The sequence below is a fragment of the Petromyzon marinus genome, chromosome 35 (genome assembly GCF_048934315.1).
Source record: "Petromyzon marinus isolate PM22_M1 ecotype Great Lakes invasive population chromosome 35, UKy_Petmar_22M1.pri1.0, whole genome shotgun sequence".
Taxonomy (NCBI): Eukaryota; Metazoa; Chordata; class Hyperoartia; order Petromyzontiformes; family Petromyzontidae; genus Petromyzon; species Petromyzon marinus.
The window spans coordinates 12188537-12214571 of record NC_133701.1 but is presented as its reverse complement, the minus strand read 5'-3'; the positions used below and the strand labels follow the sequence as shown (position 1 = coordinate 12214571).

General features: G+C 42.9%; 5 non-coding genes across 5 annotated transcripts; all 5 read left to right on the top strand.

The window, feature by feature from the left end:
• The first annotated feature begins 9907 nt into the window (after nt 1-9907).
• On the top strand, nt 9908-9990 carry TRNAL-CAG (transfer RNA leucine (anticodon CAG)). Its single transcript has one exon. It is a non-coding gene; the product is annotated as a tRNA-Leu (tRNA).
• A 1475-nt stretch (nt 9991-11465) lies between these two features.
• On the top strand, nt 11466-11548 carry TRNAL-CAG (transfer RNA leucine (anticodon CAG)). The gene has a single exon. It is a non-coding gene; the product is annotated as a tRNA-Leu (tRNA).
• Nucleotides 11549-13022: 1474 nt separating this feature from the next.
• Nucleotides 13023-13105, top strand: TRNAL-CAG (transfer RNA leucine (anticodon CAG)). The gene has a single exon. It is a non-coding gene; the product is annotated as a tRNA-Leu (tRNA).
• Nucleotides 13106-14581: 1476 nt separating this feature from the next.
• TRNAL-CAG (transfer RNA leucine (anticodon CAG)) lies at nt 14582-14664 on the top strand. The gene has a single exon. It is a non-coding gene; the product is annotated as a tRNA-Leu (tRNA).
• Nucleotides 14665-16952: 2288 nt separating this feature from the next.
• Nucleotides 16953-17035, top strand: TRNAL-CAG (transfer RNA leucine (anticodon CAG)). Its single transcript has one exon. It is a non-coding gene; the product is annotated as a tRNA-Leu (tRNA).
• Nucleotides 17036-26035: the final 9000 nt, after the last annotated feature.

Here is a 26035-nt window from a genome sequence, read left to right as displayed (position 1 = left end):
AGAGCTTGGTGTACGTGCTTGAGTTCACTGCTTATGTGTTCCTGGTCGGATATGCATTGGGCTCTATGATACAGAGTCTTGATGAGAGAATTCTTCTGTGATGGATGGTGGTGGGAATCCGGTTTCAGATAAGCATCCGTATGGGTAGCTTTCCTGTAGACAGAGTGGCTCATTGAACCATCAGGTCTCTTTTTAATTAGGACATCCAAAAAAGGTATCTTGCCATCTATTTCGACTTCCATGGTAAATCTGATGGCTGGGTGTATGGAATTGATGTGGTCGAAGAATTGGTCTAGAGCAGGCCGGCCATGTGGCCAGATGACAAAAGTGTCATCCACGTACCTCTTCCATAAGGTTGGGCGCAGAGTGGCAGTCTGGATGGCGTCAGTCTCAAATTTCTCCATGAAAATGTTAGCTATAACTGGAGAAAGGGGGGAGCCCATTGGGGTGCCCTCAGTTTGTTTGTAGAAAGTTCCATTCCAAGTGAAGTATGTATTGGTTAAACAGTGTCTCACCAGGGGGGGGTACCTCAGTGTTTAGTCCTTGATGAACCAAGTCTTCAATGATTGCAATGGTGTCAGGTACAGGAACCTTGGTGAATAAGGAAACTACATCAAAACTGACAAGCAGGTCGTCTGGGGACAGGGAAATACCCTTGATTGTTGATACCAGGTGAGTAGAATTTTGTACCGCAGAGGTGGTCTTTCCAGTGAAAGGACGCAGGATTTCAGACAAAAAACGAGCTAGTTTGTAGGTGGGGGAGCTGATAGTAGAGACTATGGGACGAAGAGGTGTATCAACTTTATGTATTTTTGGTAAGCCGTATAATCTTGGTGGCCTGGCAGCAGAAGGTTTCAACGAAAACTGTTTAGATTGATCAATTAATGCGGTTGAATCAGAACTTATTTTGTTGGTTTGTGTGACGAGGCTGTTGGTGGGATCTCTTTTTATTTTTGTATAACTACCATCGTCGAGTAATTCTTTAATTTTGTTGTTGTATTCTATTTTATCCATGATGACAGTAGCATTTCCTTTGTCAGCTGAGAGAACTACAATATCATTCCTCTTTTTTAATTTATATAATTCAAAACGCTCATCTTTGCTGAGGTTGCTAGCTGGTATCTTAGCGTTTTTGAGGGTTGCAGCGATTTCAGATCTTGCTACGTCTGCAGCGATGTGACCCAGGCCCCTGAGAGCAACGTCTACTTGGGCAATTATATCATTAACTGGTATGTGTTTAGGTGTGACTGCAAAGTTTAGACCTTTAGCTAAAACGGATTTCAGACCATCGGAAATAGAACTGTTACTGCGATTAATTACGACTTTATTAACGTCTACCTTTTTGGTGTGTGGGTCCGGTCTTTTGTTGAAGAGGAGGTTAAATTTGGAAATCAGGTTTTCCTTACATTTGGTCGACATAGTAGCAGCTGAAGAGGCAGTCATATTGTCTACATGTTCCCAATCCGATGTGGACATTATTGCCGTCAATGATAAGTGTGATTTGTAGAGTGTCTTGTCTAACTGATCTAGTTGTGTGCGTATAAGTCTGATTTTTTCTGAGATAAGAGCTAAGCTAGTTTTGAAAAGAATTCGTTTCGCATTAGAAGAAGTTACAGCAGCAGAGGTCAGTGTAAATGCGATTGGTATTACCCCAGAGTCGCGGCATCTCTTCAGGAATGTGAGAGACTCGATCAGCTGAGCTTTCTTATCCCGGAGTTTGTTGAAGGATCTTAAAGTTATGTGAAAACCCTCCCCGTAGAGGCGATTAAATTTTGATTTAAAGCTTTCGTGACTGCAGTAATTCATATTCTTAGTTTTTTCGGTAAAGTCACGTTGAAGAGAAACAACAGAATAACAAAATATATATAAAACAATAAAAAATTCTCACGACGTTTCGACCATAACTCAAACGGTCATCATCAGGTGTGTCGGTTTGCATAAATTTATTTTAAAAACGGCATATTTATTTATTTATAAAAAAAAATAACGTTTGCGTCACGCGCAGCGATTGGCAGTTTGCCCAGGACTAGTCCATCTATTTTTTGAAAAGAGGAGGGGGGAGACGAAATTTGTTTTTATGTATGCTGTCTGAAAGCCACTGTAAGCGTGAACAATCAATCAAGAACTGAAATGATTTATCAAATCTTTCCAATGATTGCTAAGATAGAATCCATCTTCTCGGTTGAAATTGTCTCTGTGCTTGTATATGTGGATAGCCTCATGAACGAATCTCTCATGGAAGCCAGATGGCTTACAAAGAACCTCCGTCTTGGAAAAGTCAATGGCATGTGAGCCTACTGAATTAGAACAATGATCTGCTACGGCCGAGGTGTTGGTCCTACCGTGTTTAAGGTCTGCTTTATGTTCACGAATGCGGTCCGAGATATGGCGTTTGGTTTCTCCAATGTAACTACTACCACAGAGGCAACTTAGTTTGTAGACACCAGGGTATTGTATGTCCGGAATCACATCTTTTACAGACGGAACCAGATCACGGATTTTATGTAATGTGTTGAAACGGACCTGGATCTTGTGTTTATTCAAGATTTTGGAGATCTTTTTTGTGATCCCAGCAATGTAGGGTAAAGTGATGGTTTTGAAAGGCTCCTCAAGAGGGTTCTTCTTCATGGTTTGAGTGATAGCTTTGCGGATTGTATAGTCGGAGTAACCATTAGCCCTAAGAGCTTGGTGTACGTGCTTGAGTTCACTGCTTATGTGTTCCTGGTCGGATATGCATTGGGCTCTATGATACAGAGTCTTGATGAGAGAATTCTTCTGTGATGGATGGTGGTGGGAATCCGGTTTCAGATAAGCATCCGTATGGGTAGCTTTCCTGTAGACAGAGTGGCTCATTGAACCATCAGGTCTCTTTTTTCAACTAGGACATCCAAAAAAGGTATCTTGCCATCTATTTCGACTTCCATGGTAAATCTGATGGCTGGGTGTATGGAATTGATGTGGTCGAAGAATTGGTCTAGAGCAGGCCGGCCATGTGGCCAGATGACAAAAGTGTCATCCACGTACCTCTTCCATAAGGTTGGGCGCAGAGTGGCAGTCTGGATGGCGTCAGTCTCAAATTTCTCCATGAAAATGTTAGCTATAACTGGAGAAAGGGGGGAGCCCATTGGGGTGCCCTCAGTTTGTTTGTAGAAAGTTCCATTCCAAGTGAAGTATGTATTGGTTAAACAGTGTCTCACCAGGGGGGGTACCTCAGTGTTTAGTCCTTGATGAACCAAGTCTTCAATGATTGCAATGGTGTCAGGTACAGGAACCTTGGTGAATAAGGAAACTACATCAAAACTGACAAGCAGGTCGTCTGGGGACAGGGAAATACCCTTGATTGTTGATACCAGGTGAGTAGAATTTTGTACCGCAGAGGTGGTCTTTCCAGTGAAAGGACGCAGGATTTCAGACAAAAAACGAGCTAGTTTGTAGGTGGGGGAGCTGATAGTAGAGACTATGGGACGAAGAGGTGTATCAACTTTATGTATTTTTGGTAAGCCGTATAATCTTGGTGGCCTGGCAGCAGAAGGTTTCAACGAAAACTGTTTAGATTGATCAATTAATGCGGTTGAATCAGAAATTATTTTGTTGGTTTGTGTGACGAGGCTGTTGGTGGGATCTCTTTTTATTTTTGTATAACTACCATCGTCGAGTAATTCTTTAATTTTGTTGTTGTATTCTATTTTATCCATGATGACAGTAGCATTGCCTTTGTCAGCTGAGAGAACTACAATATCATTCCTCTTTTTTAATTTATATAATTCAAAACGCTCATCTTTGCTGAGGTTGCTAGCTGGTATCTTAGCGTTTTTGAGGGTTGCAGCGATTTCAGATCTTGCTACGTCTGCAGCGATGTGACCCAGGCCCCTGAGAGCAACGTCTACTTGGGCAATTATATCATTAACTGGTATGTGTTTAGGTGTGACTGCAAAGTTTAGACCTTTAGCTAAAACGGATTTCAGACCATCGGAAATAGAACTGTTACTGCGATTAATTACGACTTTATTAACGTCTACCTTTTTGGTGTGTGGGTCCGGTCTTTTGTTGAAGAGGAGGTTAAATTTGTAAATCAGGTTTTCCTTACATTTGGTCGACATAGTAGCAGCTGAAGAGGCAGTCATATTGTCTACATGTTCCCAATCCGATGTGGACATTATTGCCGTCAATGATAAGTGTGATTTGTAGAGTGTCTTGTCTAACTGATCTAGTTGTGTGCGTATAAGTCTGATTTTTTCTGAGATAAGAGCTAAGCTAGTTTTGAAAAGAATTCGTTTCGCATTAGAAGAAGTTACAGCAGCAGAGGTCAGTGTAAATGCGATTGGTATTACCCCAGAGTCGCGGCATCTATTCAGGAAGGTGAGAGACTCGATCAGCTGAGCTTTCTTATCCCGGAGTTTGTTGAAGGATCTTAAAGTTATGTGAAAACCCTCCCCGTAGAGGCGATTAAATTTTGATTTAAAGCTTTCGTGACTGCAGTAATTCATATTCTTAGTTTTTTCGGTAAAGTCACGTTGAAGAGAAACAACAGAATAACAAAATATATATAAAACAAGAAAAAATTCTCATGACGTTTCGACCATAACTCAAACGGTCATCATCAGGTGTGTCGGTTTGCATAAATTAATTTTAAAAACGGCATATTTATTTATTTATAAAAAAAATAACGTTTGCGTCACGCGCAGCGATTGGCAGTTTGCCCAGGACTAGTCCATCTATTTTTTGAAAAGAGGAGGGGGGAGACGAAATTTGTTTTTATGTATGCTGTCTGAAAGCCACTGTAAGCGTGAACAATCAATCAAGAACTGAAATGATTTATCAAATCTTTCCAATGATTGCTAAGATAGAATCTATCTTCTCGGTTGAAATTGTCTCTGTGTTTGTATATGTGGATAGCCTCATGAACGAATCTCTCATGGAAGCCAGATGGCTTACAAAGAACCTCCGTCTTGGAAAAGTCAATGGCATGTGAGCCTACTGAATTAGAACAATGATCTGCTACGGCCGAGGTGTTGGTCCTACCGTGTTTAAGGTCTGCTTTATGTTCACGAATGCGGTCTGAGATATGGCGTTTGGTTTCTCCAATGTAACTACTACCACAGAGGCAACTTAGTTTGTAGACACCAGGGTATTGTATGTCCGGAATCACATCTTTTACAGACGGAACCAGATCACGGATTTTATGTAATGTGTTGAAACGGACCTGGATCTTGTGTTTATTCAAGATTTTGGAGATCTTTTTTGTGATCCCAGCAATGTAGGGTAAAGTGATGGTTTTGAAAGGCTCCTCAAGAGGGTTCTTCTTCATGGTTTGAGTGATAGCTTTGCGGATTGTATAGTCGGAGTAACCATTAGCCCTAAGAGCTTGGTGTACGTGCTTGAGTTCACTGCTTATGTGTTCCTGGTCGGATATGCATTGGGCTCTATGATACAGAGTCTTGATGAGAGAATTCTTCTGTGATGGATGGTGGTGGGAATCCGGTTTCAGATAAGCATCCGTATGGGTAGCTTTCCTGTAGACAAAGTGGCTCATTGAACCATCAGGTCTCTTTTTAATTAGGACATCCAAAAAAGGTATCTTGCCATCTATTTCGACTTCCATGGTAAATTTGATGGCTGGGTGTATGGAATTGACGTGGTCGAAGAATTGGTATAGAGCAGGCCGGCCATGTGGCCAGATGACAAAAGTGTCATCCACGTACCTCTTCCATAAGGTTGGGCGCAGAGTGGCAGTCTGGATGGCGTCAGTCTCAAATTTCTCCATGAAAATGTTAGCTATAACTGGAGAAAGGGGGGAGCCCATTGGGGTGCCCTCAGTTTGTTTGTAGAAAGTTCCATTCCAAGTGAAGTATGTATTGGTTAAACAGTGTCTCACCAGGGGGGGTATCTCAGTGTTTAGTCCTTGATGAACCAAGTCTTCAATGATTGCAATGGTGTCAGGTACAGGAACCTTGGTGAATAAGGAAACTACATCAAAACTGACAAGCAGGTCATCTGGGGACAGGGAAATACCCTTGATTGTTGATACCAGGTGAGTAGAATTTTGTACCGCAGAGGTGGTCTTTCCAGTGAAAGGACGCAGGATTTCAGACAAAAAACGAGCTAGTTTGTAGGTGGGGGAGCTGATAGTAGAGACTATGGGACGAAGAGGTGTATCAACTTTATGTATTTTTGGTAAGCCGTATAATCTTGGTGGCCTGGCAGCAGAAGGTTTCAACGAAAACTGTTTAGATTGATCAATTAATGCGGTTGAATCAGAAATTATTTTGTTGGTTTGTGTGACGAGGCTGTTGGTGGGATCTCTTTTTATTTTTGTATAACTACCATCGTCGAGTAATTCTTTAATTTTGTTGTTGTATTCTATTTTATCCATGATGACAGTAGCATTGCCTTTGTCAGCTGAGAGAACTACAATATCATTCCTCTTTTTTAATTTATATAATTCAAAACGCTCATCTTTGCTGAGGTTGCTAGCTGGTATCTTAGCGTTTTTGAGGGTTGCAGCGATTTCAGATCTTGCTACGTCTGCAGCGATGTGACCCAGGCCCCTGAGAGCAAAGTCTACTTGGGCAATTATATCATTAACTGGTATGTGTTTAGGTGTGACTGCAAAGTTTAGACCTTTAGCTAAAACGGATTTCAGACCATCGGAAATAGAACTGTTACTGCGATTAATTACGACTTTATTAACGTCTACCTTTTTGGTGTGTGGGTCCGGTCTTTTGTTGAAGAGGAGGTTAAATTTGTAAATCAGGTTTTCCTTACATTTGGTCGACATAGTAGCAGCTGAAGAGGCAGTCATATTGTCTACATGTTCCCAATCCGATGTGGACATTATTGCCGTCAATGATAAGTGTGATTTGTAGAGTGTCTTGTCTAACTGATCTAGTTGTGTGCGTATAAGTCTGATTTTTTCTGAGATAAGAGCTAAGCTAGTTTTGAAAAGAATTCGTTTCGCATTAGAAGAAGTTACAGCAGCAGAGGTCAGTGTAAATGCGATTGGTATTACCCCAGAGTCGCGGCATCTATTCAGGAAGGTGAGAGACTCGATCAGCTGAGCTTTCTTATCCCGGAGTTTGTTGAAGGATCTTAAAGTTATGTGAAAACCCTCCCCGTAGAGGCGATTAAATTTTGATTTAAAGCTTTCGTGACTGCAGTAATTCATATTCTTAGTTTTTTCGGTAAAGTCACGTTGAAGAGAAACAACAGAATAACAAAATATATATAAAACAAGAAAAAATTCTCACGACGTTTCGACCATAACTCAAACGGTCATCATCAGGTGTGTCGGTTTGCATAAATTTATTTTTAAAACGGCATATTTATTTATTTATTAAAAAAAATAACGTTTGCGTCACGCGCAGCGATTGGCAGTTTGCCCAGGACTAGTCCATCTCTTTTTTGAAAAGAGGAGGGGGGAGACGAAATTTGTTTTTATGTATGCTGTCTGAAAGCCACTGTAAGCGTGAACAATCAATCAAGAACTGAAATGATTTATCAAATCTTTCCAATGATTGCTAAGATAGAATCCATCTTCTCGGTTGAAATTGTCTCTGTGCTTGTATATGTGGATAGCCTCATGAACGAATCTCTCATGGAAGCCAGATGGCTTACAAAGAACCTCCGTCTTGGAAAAGTCAATGGCATGTGAGCCTACTGAATTAGAACAATGATCTGCTACGGCCGAGGTGTTGGTCCTACCGTGTTTAAGGTCTGCTTTATGTTCACGAATGCGGTCCGAGATATGGCGTTTGGTTTCTCCAATGTAACTACTACCACAGAGGCAACTTAGTTTGTAGACACCAGGGTATTGTATGTCCGGAATCACATCTTTTACAGATGGAACCAGATCACGGATTTAATGTAATGTGTTGAAACGGACCTGGATCTTGTGTTTATTCAAGATTTTGGAGATCTTTTTTGTGATCCCAGCAATGTAGGGTAAAGTGATGGTTTTGAAAGGCTCCTCAAGAGGGTTCTTCTTCATGGTTTGAGTGATAGCTTTGCGGATTGTATAGTCGGAGTAACCATTAGCCCTAAGAGCTTGGTGTACGTGCTTGAGTTCACTGCTTATGTGTTCCTGGTCGGATATGCATTGGGCTCTATGATACAGAGTCTTGATGAGAGAATTCTTCTGTGATGGATGGTGGTGGGAATCCGGTTTCAGATAAGCATCCGTATGGGTAGCTTTCCTGTAGACAGAGTGGCTCATTGAACCATCAGGTCTCTTTTTAATTAGGACATCCAAAAAAGGTATCTTGCCATCTATTTCGACTTCCATGGTAAATCTGATGGCTGGGTGTATGGAATTGATGTGGTCGAAGAATTGGTCTAGAGCAGGCCGGCCATGTGGCCAGATGACAAAAGTGTCATCCACGTACCTCTTCCATAAGGTTGGGCGCAGAGTGGCAGTCTGGATGGCGTCAGTCTCAAATTTCTCCATGAAAATGTTAGCTATAACTGGAGAAAGGGGGGAGCCCATTGGGGTGCCCTCAGTTTGTTTGTAGAAAGTTCCATTCCAAGTGAAGTATGTATTGGTTAAACAGTGTCTCACCAGGGGGGGGTACCTCAGTGTTTAGTCCTTGATGAACCAAGTCTTCAATGATTGCAATGGTGTCAGGTACAGGAACCTTGGTGAATAAGGAAACTACATCAAAACTGACAAGCAGGTCATCTGGGGACAGGGAAATACCCTTGATTGTTGATACCAGGTGAGTAGAATTTTGTACCGCAGAGGTGGTCTTTCCAGTGAAAGGACGCAGGATTTCAGACAAAAAACGAGCTAGTTTGTAGGTGGGGGAGCTGATAGTAGAGACTATGGGACGAAGAGGTGTATCAACTTTATGTATTTTTGGTAAGCCGTATAATCTTGGTGGCCTGGCAGCAGAATGTTTCAACGAAAACTGTTTAGATTGATCAATTAATGCGGTTGAATCAGAAATTATTTTGTTGGTTTGTGTGACGAGGCTGTTGGTGGGATCTCTTTTTATTTTTGTATAACTACCATCGTCGAGTAATTCTTTAATTTTGTTGTTGTATTCTATTTTATCCATGATGACAGTAGCATTGCCTTTGTCAGCTGAGAGAACTACAATATCATTCCTCGTGCTTGAATCACTTGTGATGAGGAAGTCTTCTTGCCTGTGTAGTGGAGTAGAAAGGTGCGTATTGCATGGAAACAGAGACAGTGCGGTTTATGTTGGGTCAGCCTGTTGTGAAGGCAATGTCATTGGGGTTCATGTTGGGTCAGCCTGTAACGAAGGCAAATACAGTGCAGGTAATGTTGGGACAATTAAGCTGGGAGAGCCAAGGACGGCTGTGATTGTTTGGTGCTGTTGCCGGGGCCAGAGAGGCGTCTGGAAGTCTGGCGAGAAGCAGGTGTACGATCACGCGGAGTGCCGTTGGGGCGCGGACTAATTAATTAAGGCGTAATGATAGCGGGGATAAATTGGGGGGTCGGCAATTGGAGCGGGATTTTGAGTTTGGAGAGCTTGGAGTCAACAGGCAGAATTGAAGTGTGGAGAGTTTGATAGAGAGAGTTTGAGAGACAGAGTTTGTAAGACGCTGTGTGCGAAGTCGCTGTGTGCGAAGACGCTGTGTGCGAAGTCGCTGTGTGCGAAGACGCTGAGTGCGGAGTAAGTGAAGTAATCGTGGGGAATGGAGAGACAAAGGTGGCGAGCGAGTCGAGTGACGCACGGCGAGCGAGCCGTGGCGACCTGGATACTGTAGAATGTGGAGGACATGCTGAGAGTTGTAGATAAAACGGTGTTCGGAGAAAGACAGAAGTTGTCCGAGTGACATCGAACACTACACCTGGATAAATAATGAGGATGTATATTTCACACGAACCACGTGGATCGATTGCTGAGAATGGATTAAAATTATCCTATTGTGACACCATGCCACAGTCAGGATGGCCGAGCGGTCTAAGGCGCTGCGTTCAGGTCGCAGTCTCCCCTGGAGGCGTGGGTTCGAATCCCACTTCTGACAGAATGATGCTCTTTTGTGAATTAACAACAATTTTGTGATTTCAATTAAACTTTGCTATCACAATAGAATTGAGAAATATTCGATAATGGAAGTTGGCAGGAAAGTATGGTGAAATTTAAATATGAGAAAAACAAAAGACAAGGACAAAGAGTGATTGAGAGCATTACATATATATTATGGAGGGAAACACAATGCAAAAAATCACGTTGGTATGCAAGGGGTCAGCATTAAAAACATGTAAAATGAAAATATATTACACTGCTATAACTACTATACGACCAATTGTCTTCCTGTTATAGGGCAGGTAAGATAGTGCTGCCCTTCTGGTGTGGATATGAAGTAACTTGATGATATTTTGTTAATCAGTTCTGTGATATATTTTTCCATGAACCATTGCCTCACATAGGCCGTAGGCCAGCCCTGCACGAAGTCGAATTGTACGCTTCATACCATGCATGACACTAGCAGTACAATTTCGATTAAATTTGGCGATAAGATGCAGCACTACCCTCAATTAAACATTACCAATAATGACTGCATTTCCTTGATGAAATGCATCTTGGCTATGATTATTCTTCACGGATGTTTCTGAGTAAATATTGGAATTCCCTATTTCTCGGATCATGCGTCCGTCTAAACGACAACTAGTTTGTCAACAAATGGTGGGCATTGTCTTGCTTGAATCACTTGTGATGAGCAAGTCTTCTTGCCTGTGTAGTGGAGTAGAAAGGTGCGTATTGCATGGAAACAGAGACAGTGCGGTTTATGTTGGGTCAGCCTGTTGTGAAGGCAATGTCATTGGGGTTCATGTTGGGTCAGCCTGTAATGAAGGCAAATACAGTGCAGGTAATGTTGGGACAATTAAGCTGGGAGAGCCAAGGAAGGCTGTGATTGTTTGGTGCTGTTGCCGGGGCCGGAGAGGCGTCTGGAAGTCTGGCGAGAAGCAGGTGTACGATCAAGTGGAGTGCCGTTGGGACGCGGACTAATTAATTAAGGCGTAATGATAGCGGGGATACATTGGGGGGTCGGCAATTGGAGCGGGATTTTGAGTTTGGAGAGCTTCGAGTAACAAGCAGAATTGAAGTATGGAGAGTTTGATAGAGAGAGTTTGAGAGACAGAGTTTGTAAGACGCTGTGTGCGAAGTCGCTGTGTGCGAAGACGCTGTGTGCGAAGTTGCTGTGTGCGAAGACGCTGAGTGCGGAGTAAGTGAAGTAATCGTGGCGAATGGAGAGACAAAGGTAGCGAACGAGTCGAATGAAGCACGGCGAGCGAGCCGTGGCGACCTGGATACTGTAGAATGTGGAGGACATGCTGAGAGTTGTAGATAAAACGGTGTTCGGAGAAAGACAGAAGTTGTCCGAGTGACATCGAACACTACACCTGGATTAATAATGAGGATGTATATTTCACACGAACCACGTGGATCGATTGCTGAGAATGGATTAAAATTATCCTATTGTGACACCATGCCACAGTCAGGATGGCCGAGCGGTCTAAGGCGCTGCGTTCAGGTCGCAGTCTCCCCTGGAGGCGTGGGTTCGAATCCCACTTCTGACAGAATGATGCTCTTTTGTGAATTAACAACAATTTTGTAATTTCAATTAAACTTTGCTATCACAATAGAATTGAGAAATATTCGATAATGGAATTGGCAGGAAAGTATGGTGAAATATAAATATGAGAAAAACAAAAGACAAGGACAAAGAGTGATTGAGAGCATTACATATATATTATGGAGGGAAACACAATGTAAACAATCACATTGGTATGCAAGGGGTCAGCATTAAAAACATGTAAAATGAAAATGTATAACACTGCTATGACTACTATACGACCAATTGTCTTCCTGTTGTAGGGCAGGTCGGATAGTGCTGCCCTTCTGGTGTGGATTTGAAGTAACTTGATGATATTTTGTCACTCAGTTCTGTGATATATTTTTCCATGAACCATTGTCTCACATAGGGCGTAGACCAGCCCTGCACGAAGTCGAATTGTACGCTTCATACCATGCATGACACTAGCAGTACAATTTCGATTAAATTTGGCGATAAGATGCAGCACTACCATCAATTAAACATTACTAACAATCACTGCATTTCCTTGATCAAATGCATCTTGGTCATGATTATTCTTCACGGATGTTTCTGAGTAAATATTGGAATTCCCTATTTCTAGGATCATGCGTCCGTCTAAACGACAATTAGGTTGTCTCAAAATGGTGGGTATTGTATTGCTTGAATCACTTGTGATGAGGAAGTCTTCTTGCCTGTGTAGTGGAGTAGAAAGGTGCGTATTGCATGGAAACAGAGACAGTGCGGTTATGTTGGGTCAGCCTGTTGTGAAGGCAATGTCACTGGGGTTCATGTTGGGTCAGCCTGTAACGAAGGCAAATACAGTGCAGGTAATGTTGGGACAATTAAGCTGGGAGAGCGAAGGAAGGCTGTGATTGTTTGGTGCTGTTGCCGGGGCCGGAGAGGCGTCTGGAAGTCTGGCGAGAAGCAGGTGTACGATCACGCGGAGTGCCGTTGGGACGCGGACTAATTAATTAAGGCGTAATGATAGCGGGGATAAATTGGGGGGTCGCCTATTGGAGCGGGATTTTGAGTTTGGAGAGCTTGGAGTCAACAGGCGGAATTGAAGTGTGGAGAGTTTGAGAGAGAGAGTTTGAGAGACAGAGTTTGTAAGACGCTGGGTGCGAAGTCGCTGTGTGCGAAGACGCTGTGTGCGAAGTCGCTGTGTGCAAAGACGCTGAGTGCGGAGTAAGTGAAGTAATCGTGGGGAATGGAGAGACAAAGGTGGCGAGCGAGTCGAGTGACGCACGGCGAGCGAGCCGTGGCGACCTGGATACTGTAGAATGTGGAGGACATGCTGAGAGTTGTAGATAAAGCGGTGTTCGGAGAAAGACAGAAGTTGTCCGAGTGAAATCGAACACTGCACCTGGATAAATAATGAGAATGTATATTTCACACGAACCACGTGGATCGATTGCTGAGAATGGATTAAAATTATCCTATTGTGACACCATGCCACAGTCAGGATGGCCGAGCGGTCTAAGGTGCTGCGTTCAGGTCGCAGTCTCCCCTGGAGGTGTGGGTTCGAATCCCACTTCTGACAGAATGATGCTCTTTTGTGAATTAACAACAATTTTGTAATTTCAATTAAACTTTGCTATCACAATAGAATTGAGAAATATTCGATAATGGAATTGGCAGGAAAGTATGGTGAAATATAAATATGAGAAAAACAAAAGACAAGGACAAAGAGTGATTGAGAGCATTACATATATATTATGGAGGGAAACACAATGTAAACAATCACATTGGTATGCAAGGGGTCAGCATTAAAAACATGTAAAATGAAAATGTATAACACTGCTATGACTACTATACGACCAATTGTCTTCCTGTTGTAGGGCAGGTCGGATAGTGCTGCCCTTCTGGTGTGGATTTGAAGTAACTTGATGATATTTTGTCACTCAGTTCTGTGATATATTTTTCCATGAACCATTGTCTCACATAGGGCGTAGACCAGCCCTGCACGAAGTCGAATTGTACGCTTCATACCATGCATGACACTAGCAGTACAATTTCGATTAAATTTGGCGATAAGATGCAGCACTACCATCAATTAAACATTACTAACAATCACTGCATTTCCTTGATCAAATGCATCTTGGTCATGATTATTCTTCACGGATGTTTCTGAGTAAATATTGGAATTCCCTATTTCTAGGATCATGCGTCCGTCTAAACGACAATTAGGTTGTCTCAAAATGGTGGGTATTGTATTGCTTGAATCACTTGTGATGAGGAAGTCTTCTTGCCTGTGTAGTGGAGTAGAAAGGTGCGTATTGCATGGAAACAGAGACAGTGCGGTTATGTTGGGTCAGCCTGTTGTGAAGGCAATGTCACTGGGGTTCATGTTGGGTCAGCCTGTAACGAAGGCAAATACAGTGCAGGTAATGTTGGGACAATTAAGCTGGGAGAGCGAAGGAAGGCTGTGATTGTTTGGTGCTGTTGCCGGGGCCGGAGAGGCGTCTGGAAGTCTGGCGAGAAGCAGGTGTACGATCACGCGGAGTGCCGTTGGGACGCGGACTAATTAATTAAGGCGTAATGATAGCGGGGATACATTGGGGGGTCGCCTATTGGAGCGGGATTTTGAGTTTGGAGAGCTTGGAGTCAACAGGCGGAATTGAAGTGTGGAGAGTTTGAGAGAGAGAGAGTTTGAGAGACAGAGTTTGTAAGACGCTGGGTGCGAAGTCGCTGTGTGCGAAGTCGCTGTGTGCGAAGTCGCTGTGTGCGAAGACGCTGAGTGCGGAGTAAGTGAAGTAATCGTGGGGAATGGAGAGACAAAGGTGGCGAGCGAGTCGAGTGACGCACGGCGAGCGAGCCGTGGCGACCTGGATACTGTAGAATGTGGAGGACATGCTGAGAGTTGTAGATAAAGCGGTGTTCGGAGAAAGACAGAAGTTGTCCGAGTGAAATCGAACACTGCACCTGGATAAATAATGAGAATGTATATTTCACACGAACCACGTGGATCGATTGCTGAGAATGGATTAAAATTATCCTATTGTGACACCATGCCACAGTCAGGATGGCCGAGCGGTCTAAGGCGCTGCGTTCAGGTCGCAGTCTCCCCTGGAGGCGTGGGTTCGAATCCCACTTCTGACAGAATGATGCTCTTTTGTGAATTAACAACAATTTTGTAATTTCAATTAAACTTTGCTATCACAATAGAATTGAGAAATATTCGATAATGGAATTGGCAGGAAAGTATGGTGAAATATAAATATGAGAAAAACAAAAGACACGCACAAAGAGTGATTGAGAGCATTACATATGTTATGGAGGGAAACACAATGCAAAAAATCACATTGGTATGCAAGGGACCGGCATTAAAAACATGTAAAATGAAAATTTATAACATGGCTATGACTACTATACGACCAATTGTCTTCCTGTTATAGGGTAGGTAAGATAGTGCTGCCCTTCTGGTGTGGATATGAAGTAACTTGATGATATTTTGTTAATCAGTTCTGTGATATATTTTTCCATGAACCATTGTCTCACATAGGCTGTAGGCCAGCCCTGCACGAAGTCGAATTGTACGCTTCATACCATGCATGACACTAGCAGTACAATTTCGATTAAATTTGGCGATAAGATGCAGCACTACCCTCAATTAAACATTACTCATAATCACTGCATTTCGTTGATGAAATGCATCTTGGCTATGATTATTCTTCACGGATGTTTCTGAGTAAATATTGGAATTCCCTATTTCTCGGATCATGCGTCCGTCTAAACGACAACTAGTTTGTCAACAAATGGTGGGCATTGTCTTGCTTGAATCACTTGTGATGAGCAAGTCTTCTTGCCTGTGTAGTGGAGTAGAAAGGTGCGTATTGCATGGAAACAGAGACAGTGCGGTTTATGTTGGGTCAGCCTGTTGTGAAGGCAATGTCATTGGGGTTCATGTTGGGTCAGCCTGTAACGAAGGCAAATACAGTGCAGGTAATGTTGGGACAATTAAGCTGGGAGAGCCAAGGACGGCTGTGATTGTTTGGTGCTGTTGCCGGGGCCGGAGAGGCGTCTGGAAGTCTGGCGAGAAGCAGGTGTACGATCACGCGGAGTGCCGTTGGGACGCGGACTAATTAATTAAGGCGTAATGATAGCGGGGATAAATTGGGGGGTCGCCTATTGGAGCGGGATTTTGAGTTTGGAGAGCTTGGAGTCAACAGGCGGAATTGAAGTGTGGAGAGTTTGAGAGAGAGAGTTTGAGAGACAGAGTTTGTAAGACGCTGTGTGCGAAGTCGCTGTGTGCGAAGACGCTGAGTGCGGAGTAAGTGAAGTAATCGTGGGGAATGGAGAGACAAAGGTGGCGAGCGAGTCGAGTGACGCACGGCGAGCGAGCCGTGGCGACCTGGATACTGTGGAATGTGGAGGACATGCTGAGAGTTGTAGATAAAGCGGTGTTCGGAGAAAGACAGAAGTTGTCCGAGTGAAATCGAACACTGCACCTGGATAAATAATGAGAATGTATATTTCACACGAACCACGTGGATCGATGCTGAGAATGGATTAAAATTATCCTATTGTGACACCATGCCAAGTCAGGATGGCCGAGCGGTCTAAGGTGCGGCGTTCAGGTCGCAGGCTCCCCTGGAGGCGTGGGTTCGAATCCCACTTCTGACAGAATGATGCTCTTTTGTGAATTAACAACAATTTTGTGATTTCAATTAAACTTTGCTATCACTATAGAATTGAGAAATATTCAATAATGGAAGTTGGATCGAATAATATGCAGTCCTATTATCAGAGTTGTCTTTTTGTTTGCATTTTGACTCCTTGGGTTGCGGTTATTGCAGACATGATGCCTTGAATAAAGGTGTCAGTTTTTTGTGCCAATTAAAAGGGTAAAACCTATTACTATATCTTGTTACTGGCAAAGGAGGTCTTATAATTGTCTTCCTGTTGTAGGGCAGGTAGGATAGTGCTGCCCTTCTGGTGTGGATATGAAGTAACTTGATGATATTTTGTCACTCAGTTCTGTGATATATTTTTCCATGAACCATTGTCTCACATAGGCCGTAGACCAGCCCTGCACGAAGTCGAATTGTACGCTTAATACCATACATGACACTAGCGGTACAATTTCGATTAAATTTGGCGATAAAATTCGGCACTACCCTCAATTAAACATTACTAATAATCACTGCATTTCCTTGATGAAATGCATCTTGGCTATGATTATTCTTCACGGATGTTTCTGATTAAATATTGGAATTCCCTATTTCTCGGATCATGCGTCCGTCTAAACGACAACTAGTTTGTCAACAAATGGTGGCTATTGAAGTGGTCTTGACCGGATAAATAATGAGAATGTATATTTCACACGAACCACGAGGATCGATTGCTGAGAAAGGATTAAAATTATCCTATTGTGACACCATGCCACAGTCAGGATGGCCGAGCGGTCTAAGGCTCTGCGTTCAGGTCGCAGTCTCCCCTGGAGGCGTGGGTTCGAATCCCACTTCTAACAGAATGATGCTCTTTTGTAAATTAACAACAATTTTGTAATTTCAATTAAACTTTGCTATCACAATAGAATTGAAAAATATTCGATAATGGAATTTGCAGGAAAGTATGGTGAAATATAAATATGAAAAAAACAAAAGACACGCACAAAGAGTGATTGAGAGCATTACATATATTATGGAGGGAAACACAATGCAAAAAATCACGTTGGTATGCAAGGGACCGGGATTAAAAACATGTAAAATGAAAATTTATAACATGGCTATGACTACTATACGACCAATTGTCTTCCTGTTATAGGGCAGGTAAGATAGTGCTGCCCTTCTGGTGTGGATATGAAGTAACTTGATGATATTTTGTTAATCAGTTCTATGATATATTTTTCCATGAACCATTGTCTCACATAGGCTGTAGGCCAGCCCTGCACGAAGTCGAATTGTACGCTTCATACCATGCATGACACTAGCAGTACAATTTCGATTAAATTTGGCGATAAGATGCAGCACTACCCTCACTTAAACATTACTCATAATCACTGCATTTCCTTGATGAAATGCATCTTGGCTATGATTATTCTTCACGGATGTTTCTGAGTAAATATTGGAATTCCCTATTTCTCGGATCATGAGTCCGTCTAAACGACAACTAGTTTGTCAACAAATGGTGGGTATTGTCTTTCTTGAATCACTTGTGATGAGGAAGTCTTCTTGCCTGTGTAGTGGAGTAGAAAGGTGCGTATTGCATGGAAACAGAGACAGTGCAGTTTATGTTGGGTCAGCCTGTTGTGAAGGCAATGTCATTGGGGTTCATGTTGGGTCAGCCTGTAACGAAGGCAAATACAGTGCAGGTAATGTTGGGACAATTAAGCTGGGAGAGCCAAGGACGGCTGTGATTGTTTTGTGCTGTTGCCGGGGCCGGAGAGGCGTCTAGAAGTCTGGCGAGAAGCAGGTGTACGATCACGCGGAGTGCCGTTGGGACGCGGACTAATTAATTAAGGCGTAATGATAGCGGGGATAAATTGGGGGGTCGGCAATTGGAGCGGGATTTTAAGTTTGGAGAGCTTGGAGTCAACAGGCAGAATTGAAGTGTGGAGAGTTTGAGAGAGAGAGTTTGAGAGGCAGAGTTTGTAAGACGCTGGGTGCGAAGACGCTGGGTGCGAAGTCGCTGTGTGCGAAGTTGCTGTGTGCGATGACGCTGAGTGTGGAGTAAGTGAAGTAATCGTGGGGAATGGAGAGACAAAGGTGGCGAGCGAGTCGAGTGAAGCACGGCGAGCGAGCCGTGGCGACCAGGATACTGTAGAATGTGGAGGACATGCTGAGAGTTGTAGATAAAGCGGTGTTCGGAGAAAGACAGAAGTTGTCCGAGTTAAATCGAACACTACACCTGGATAAATAATGAGAATGTATATTTCACACGAACCACGTGGATCGATTGCTGAGAATGGATTAAAATTATCCTATTGTAACACCATGCCACAGTCAGGATGACCGAGCGGTCTAAGGTGCAGCGTTCAGGTCGCAGTCTCCCCTGGAGGCGTGGGTTCGAATCCCACTTCTGACAGAATGATGCTCTTTTGTGAATTAACAACAATTTTGTGATTTCAATTAAACTTTGCTATCACAATAGAATTGAGAAATATTCGATAATGGAAGTTGGCAGGAAAGTATGGTGAAATACAAATAAGAGAAAAACAAAAGACACGGGCAAAGAGTGATTGAGAGCATTACATATATTATGGAGGGAAACACAATGCAAGGGGTCAGCATTAAAAACATGTAAAATGAAAAGTTATAACACTGCTATTACTACTATACGACCAATTGTCTTCCTGTTATAGGGCAGGTAAGATAGTGCTGCCCTTCTGGTGTGGACATGAAGTAACTTGATGATATTTTGTTAATCAGTTCTGTGATATATTTTTCCATGAACCATTGCCTCAGATAGGCCGTAGGCCAGCCCTGCACGAATTCGAATTGTACGCTTCATACCATGCATGACACTAGCAGTACAATTTCGATTAAATTTGGCGATAAAATGCAGCACTACCCTCAATTAAACATTACTAATAATCACTGCATTTCCTTGATGAAATGCATCTTGGCTATGATTATTCTTCACGGATGTTTCTGAGTAAATATTGGAATTCCCTATTTTTCGGATCATGCGTCCGTCTAAACGACAACTAGTTTGTCAACAAATGGTGGGTATTGTCTTTCTTGAATCACTTGTGATGAGGAAGTCTTCTTGCCTGTGTAGTGGAGTAGAAAGGTGCGTATTGCATGGAAACAGAGACAGTGCGGTTTATGTTGGGTGAAGGCAATGTCATTGGGGTTCATGTTGGGTCAGCCTGTAACGAAGGCAAATACAGTGCAGGTAATGTTGGGACAATTAAGCTGGGAGAGCCAAGGACGGCTGTGATTGTTTGGTGCTGTTGCCGGGGCCGGAGAGGCGTCTGGAAGTCTGGCGAGAAGCAGGTGTACGATCACGCGGAGTGCCGTTGGGACGCGGACTAATTAATTAAGGCGTAATGATAGCGGGGATAAATTGGGGGGTCGGCAATTGGAGCGGGATTTTGAGTTTGGAGAGCTTGGAGTCAACAGGCAGAATTGAAGTGTGGAGAGTTTGAGAGAGAGAGTTTGAGAGACAGAGTTTGTAAGACGCTGGGTGCGAAGTCGCTGTGTGCGAAGTCGCTGTGTGCGATGACGCTGAGTGTGGAGTAAGTGAAGTAATCGTGGGGAATGGAGAGACAAAGGTGGCGAGCGAGTCGAGTGAAGCACGGCGAGCGAGCCGTGGCGACCAGGATACTGTAGAATGTGGAGGACATGCTGAGAGTTGTAGATAAAGCGGTGTTCGGAGAAAGACAGAAGTTGTCCGAGTGAAATCGAACACTACACCTGGATAAATAATGAGAATGTATATTTCACACGAACCACGTGGATCGATTGCTGAGAATGGATTAAAATTATCCTATTGTGACACCATGCCACAGTTAGGATGACCGAGCGGTCTAAGGTGCAGCGTTCAGGTCGCAGTCTCCCCTGGAGGCGTGGGTTCGAATCCCACTTCTGACAGAATGATGCTCTTTTGTGAATTAACAACAATTTTGTGATTTCAATTAAACTTTGCTATCACAATAGAATTGAGAAATATTCGATAATGGAAGTTGGCAGGAAAGTATGATGAAATATAAATAAGAGAAAAACAAAAGACACGGGCAAAGAGTGATTGAGAGCATTACATATATGTTATGGAGGGAAACACAATGCAAGGGGTCAGCATTAAAAACATGTAAAATGAAAATTTATAACACTGCTATTACTACTATACGAAAAAATTGTCTTCCTGTTATAGGGCAGGTAAGATAGTGCTGCCCTTCTGGTGTGGATATGAAGTAACTTGATGATATTTTGTTAATCAGTTCTGTGATATATTTTTCCATGAACCATTGCCTCACATAGGCCGTAGGCCAGCCCTGCACGAAGTCGAATTGTACGCGTCATACCATGCATGACTAGCAGTACAATTTCGATTAAATTTGGCGATAAGATGCAGCACTACCCTCAATTAAACATTACTAATAATCACTGCATTTCCTTGATGATTATTCTTCACGGATGTTTCTGAGTAAATATTGGAATTCTCTATTTCTCGGATCATGAGTCCGTCTAAACGACAACTAGTTTGTCAACAAATGGTGGGTATTGTCTTGCTTGAATCACGTGTGATGAGGAAGTCTTCTTGCCTGTGTAGTGGAGTAGAAAGGTGCGTATTGCATGGAAACAGAGACAGTGTGATTTTGATTTAAAGCTTTCGTGACTGCAGTAATTCATATTCTTAGTTTTTTCGGTAAAGTCACGTTGAAGAGAAACAACAAAATAACAAAATATATATAAAACAATAAAAAATTCTCATGACGTTTCGACCATAACTCAAACGGTCATCATCAGGTGTGTCGGTTTGCATAAATTTATTTTGAAAACGGCATATTTATTTATATATATATAAAAATAACGTTTGCGTCACGCGCAACGATGGCAGTTTGCCAGGACTAGTCCATCTATTTTTTGAAAAGAGGAGGGGGGAGACGAAATTTGTTTTTATGTATGCTGTCTGAAAGGCACTGTAAGCGTGAACAATCAATCAAGAACTGAAATGATTTATCAAATCTTTCCAATGATTGCTAAGATAGAATCCATCTTCTCGGTTGAAATTGTCTCTGTGTTTGTATATGTGGATAGCCTCATGAACGAATCTCTCATGGAAGCCAGATGGCTTACAAAGAACCTCCGTCTTGGAAAAGTCAATGGCATGTGAGCCTACTGAATTAGAACAATGATCTGCTACGGCCGAGGTGTTGGTCCTACCGTGTTTAAGGTCTGCTTTATGTTCACGAATGCGGTCCGAGATATGGCGTTTGGTTTCTCCAATGTAACTACTACCACAGAGGCAACTTAGTTTGTAGACACCAGGGTATTGTATGTCCGGAATCACATCTTTTACAGACGGAACCAGATCACGGATTTTATGTAATGTGTTGAAACGGACCTGGATCTTGTGTTTATTCAAGATTTTGGAGATCTTTTTTGTGATCCCAGCAATGTAGGGTAAAGTGATGGTTTTGAAAGGCTCCTCAAGAGGGTTCTTCTTCATGGTTTGAGTGATAGCTTTGCGGATTGTATAGTCGGAGTAACCATTAGCCCTAAGAGCTTGGTGTACGTGCTTGAGTTCACTGCTTATGTGTTCCTGGTCGGATATGCATTGGGCTCTATGATACAGAGTCTTGATGAGAGAATTCTTCTGTGATGGATGGTGGTGGGAATCCGGTTTCAGATAAGCATCCGTATGGGTAGCTTTCCTGTAGACAGAGTGGCTCATTGAACCATCAGGTCTCTTTTTAATTAGGACATCCAAAAAAGGTATCTTGCCATCTATTTCGACTTCCATGGTAAATCTGATGGCTGGGTGTATGGAATTGATGTGGTCGAAGAATTTGTCTAGAGCAGGCCGGCCATGTGGCCAGATGACAAAAGTGTCATCCACGTACCTCTTCCATAAGGTTGGGCGCAGAGTGGCAGTCTGGATGGCGTCAGTCTCAAATTTCTCCATGAAAATGTTAGCTATAACTGGAGAAAGGGGGGAGCCCATTGGGGTGCCCTCAGTTTGTTTGTAGAAAGTTCCATTCCAAGTGAAGTATGTATTGGTTAAACAGTGTCTCACCAGGGGGGGTACCTCAGTGTTTAGTCCTTGATGAACCAAGTCTTCAATGATTGCAATGGTGTCAGGTACAGGAACCTTGGTGAATAAGGAAACTACATCAAAACTGACAAGCAGGTCGTCTGGGGACAGGGAAATACCCTTGATTGTTGATACCAGGTGAGTAGAATTTTGTACCGCAGAGGTGGTCTTTCCAGTGAAAGGACGCAGGATTTCAGACAAAAAACGAGCTAGTTTGTAGGTGGGGGAGCTGATAGTAGAGACTATGGGACGAAGAGGTGTATCAACTTTATGTATTTTTGGTAAGCCGTATAATCTTGGTGGCCTGGCAGCAGAAGGTTTCAACGAAAACTGTTTAGATTGATCAATTAATGCGGTTGAATCAGAAATTATTTTGTTGGTTTGTGTGACGAGGCTGTTGGTGGGATCTCTTTTTATTTTTGTATAACTACCATCGTCGAGTAATTCTTTAATTTTGTTGTTGTATTCTATTTTATCCATGATAACAGTAGCATTGCCTTTGTCAGCTGAGAGAACTACAATATCATTCCTCTTTTTTAATTTATATAATTCAAAACGCTCATCTTTGCTGAGGTTGCTAGCTGGCATCTTAGCGTTTTTGAGGGTTGCAGCGATTTCAGATCTTGCTACGTCTGCAGCGATGTGACCCAGGCCCCTGAGAGCAACGTCTACTTGGGCAATTATATCATTAACTGGTATGTGTTTAGGTGTGACTGCAAAGTTTAGACCTTTAGCTAAAACGGATTTCAGACCATCGGAAATAGAACTGTTACTGCGATTAATTACGACTTTATTAACGTCTAACTTTTTGGTGTGTGGGTCCGGTCTTTTGTTTAAGAGGAGGTTAAATTTGGAAATCAGGTTTTCCTTACATTTGGTCGACATAGTAGCAGCTGAAGAGGCAGTCATATTGTCTACATGTTCCCAATCCGATGTGGACATTATCTCCAAAATCTTGAATAAACACAAGATCCAGGTCCGTTTCAACACATTACATAAAATCCGTGATCTGGTTCCGTCTGTAAAAGATGTGATTCCGGACATACAATACCCTGGTGTCTACAAACTAAGTTGCCTCTGTGGTAGTAGTTACATTGGAGAAACCAAACGCCATATCTCGGACCGCATTCGTGAACATAAAGCAGACCTTAAACACGGTAGGACCAACACCTCGGCCGTAGCAGATCATTGTTCTAATTCAGTAGGCTCACATGCCATTGACTTTTCCAAGACGGAGGTTCTTTGTAAGCCATCTGGCTTCCATGAGAGATTCGTTCATGAGGCTATCCACATATACAAACACAGAGACAATTTCAACCGAGAAGATGGATTCTATCTTAGCAATCATTGGAAAGATTTGATAAATCATTTCAGTTCTTGATTGATTGTTCACGCTTACAGTGCCTTTCAGACAGCATACATAAAAACAAATTTCGTCTCCCCCCTCCTCTTTTCAAAAAATAGATGGACTAGTCCTGGCAAACTGCCATCGTTGCGCGTGACGCAAACGTTATTTTTATATATATAAATAAATATGCCGTTTTCAAAATAAATTTATGCAAACCGACACACCTGATGATGACCGTTTGAGTTATGGTCGAAACGTCGTGAGAATTTTTTATTGTTTTATATATATTTTGTTATTTTGTTGTTTCTCTTCAACGTGACTTTACCGAAAAAACTAAGAATATAGAGACAGTGTGGTTTATGTTGAGTCAGCCCGTTGTGAAGTCAATGTCATTGGGGTTCATGTTGGGTCAGCCTGTAACCAAGGCAAATACAGTGCAGGTAATGTTGGGACAATTAAGCTGGGAGAGCCAAGGACGGCTGTGATTGTTTGGTGCTGTTGCCGGGGCCGGAGAGGCGTCTGGAAGTCTGGCGAGAAGCAGGTGTACGATCACGCGGAGTGCCGTTGGGACGAGCGCTAATTAATTAAGGCGTAATGATAGCGGGGATAAATTGGGGGGTCGGCAATTGGAGCGGGATTTTGAGTTTGGAGAGCTTGGAGTCAACAGGCAGAATTGAAGTGTGGAGAGTTTGAGAGAGAGAGTTTGAGAGACAGAGTTTGTAAGACGCTGTGTGCGAAGACGCTGTGTGCGAAGACGCTGAGTGCGGAGTAAGTGAAGTAATCGTGGGGAATGGAGAGACAAAGGTGGCGAGCGAGTCGAGTGAAGCACGGCGAGCGAGCCGTGGCGACCTGGATACTGTAGAATGTGGAGGACATGCTGAGAGTTGTAGATAAAGCGGTGTTCGGAGAAAAACAGAAGTTGTCCGAGTGAAATCGAACACTACACCTGGATAAATAATGAGAATGTATATTTCACACGAACCACGTGGATCGATTGCTGAGAATGGATTAAAATTATCCTATTGTGACACCATGCCACAGTCAGGATGGCCGAGCGGTCTGAGGCGCTGCGTTCAGGTCTCAGTCTCCCCTGGAGGCGTGGGTTCGAATCGCACTTCTGACAGAATGATGCTCTTTTGTGAATTAACAACAATTTTGTAATTTCAATTAAACTTTGCTATCACAATAGAATTGAGAAATATTCGATAATGGAAGTTGGCAGGAAAGTATGGTGAAATATAATTATGAGAAAAACAAAAGACACGCACAAAGAGTGATTGAGAGCATTACATATATTATGGAGGGAAACACAATGCAAAAAATCACGTTGGTTTGCAAGGGAATGGCATTAAAAACATGTAAAATGAAAATTTATAACACGGCTATGACTACTATACGACCAATTGTCTTCCTGTTATAGGGCAGGTAAGATAGTGCTGCCCTTCTGGTGTGGATATGAAGTAACTTGATGATATTTTGTTAATCAGTTCTGTGATATATTTTTCCATGAACCATTATCTCACATAGGCTGTAGGCCAGCCCTGCACGAAGTCGAATTGTACGCTTCATACCATGCATGACACTAGCAGTACAATTTCGATTAAATTTGGCGATAAGATGCAGCACTACCCTCAATTAAACATTACTAATAATCACTGCATTTCCTTGATGAAATGCATCTTGGCTATGATTATTCTTCACGGATGTTTCTGAGTAAATATTGGAATTCCCTATTTCTCGGATCATGTGTCCGTCTAAACGACAACTAGTTTGTCAACAAATGGTGGGTATTGTCTTGCTTGAATCACTTGTGATGAGTAAGTCTTCTTGCCTGTGTAGTGGAGTAGAAAGGTGCGTATTGCATGGAAACAGAGACAGTGCGGTTTATGTTGGGTCAGCCTGTTGTGAAGGCAATGTCATTGGGGTTCATGTTGGGTCAGCCTGTAACGAAGGCAAATACAGTGCAGGTAATGTTGGGACAATTAAGCGGGGAGAGCCAAGGACGGCTGTGATTGTTTGGTGCTGTTGCCGGGGCCGGAGAGGCGTCTGGAAGTCTGGCGAGAAGCAGGTGTACGATCACGTGGAGTGCCGTTGGGACGCGGACTAATTAATTAAGGCGTAATGATAGCGGGGATACATGGGGGGGTCGGCAATTGGAGCGCGATTTTGATGTTGGAGAGCTTGGAGTAACAGGCAGAATTGAAGTGTGGAGAGTTTGAGAGAGAGAGTTTGAGAGAGAGAGAGTTTGTAAGACGCTGTGTGCGAAGACGCTGGGTGCGAAGTCGCTGTGTGCGATGACGCTGAGTGCGGAGTAAGTGAAGTAATCGTGGGGAATGGAGAGACAAAGGTGGCGAGCAAGTCGAGTGAAGCACGGCGAGCGAGCCGTGGCGACCTGGATACTATAGAATGTGGAGGACATGC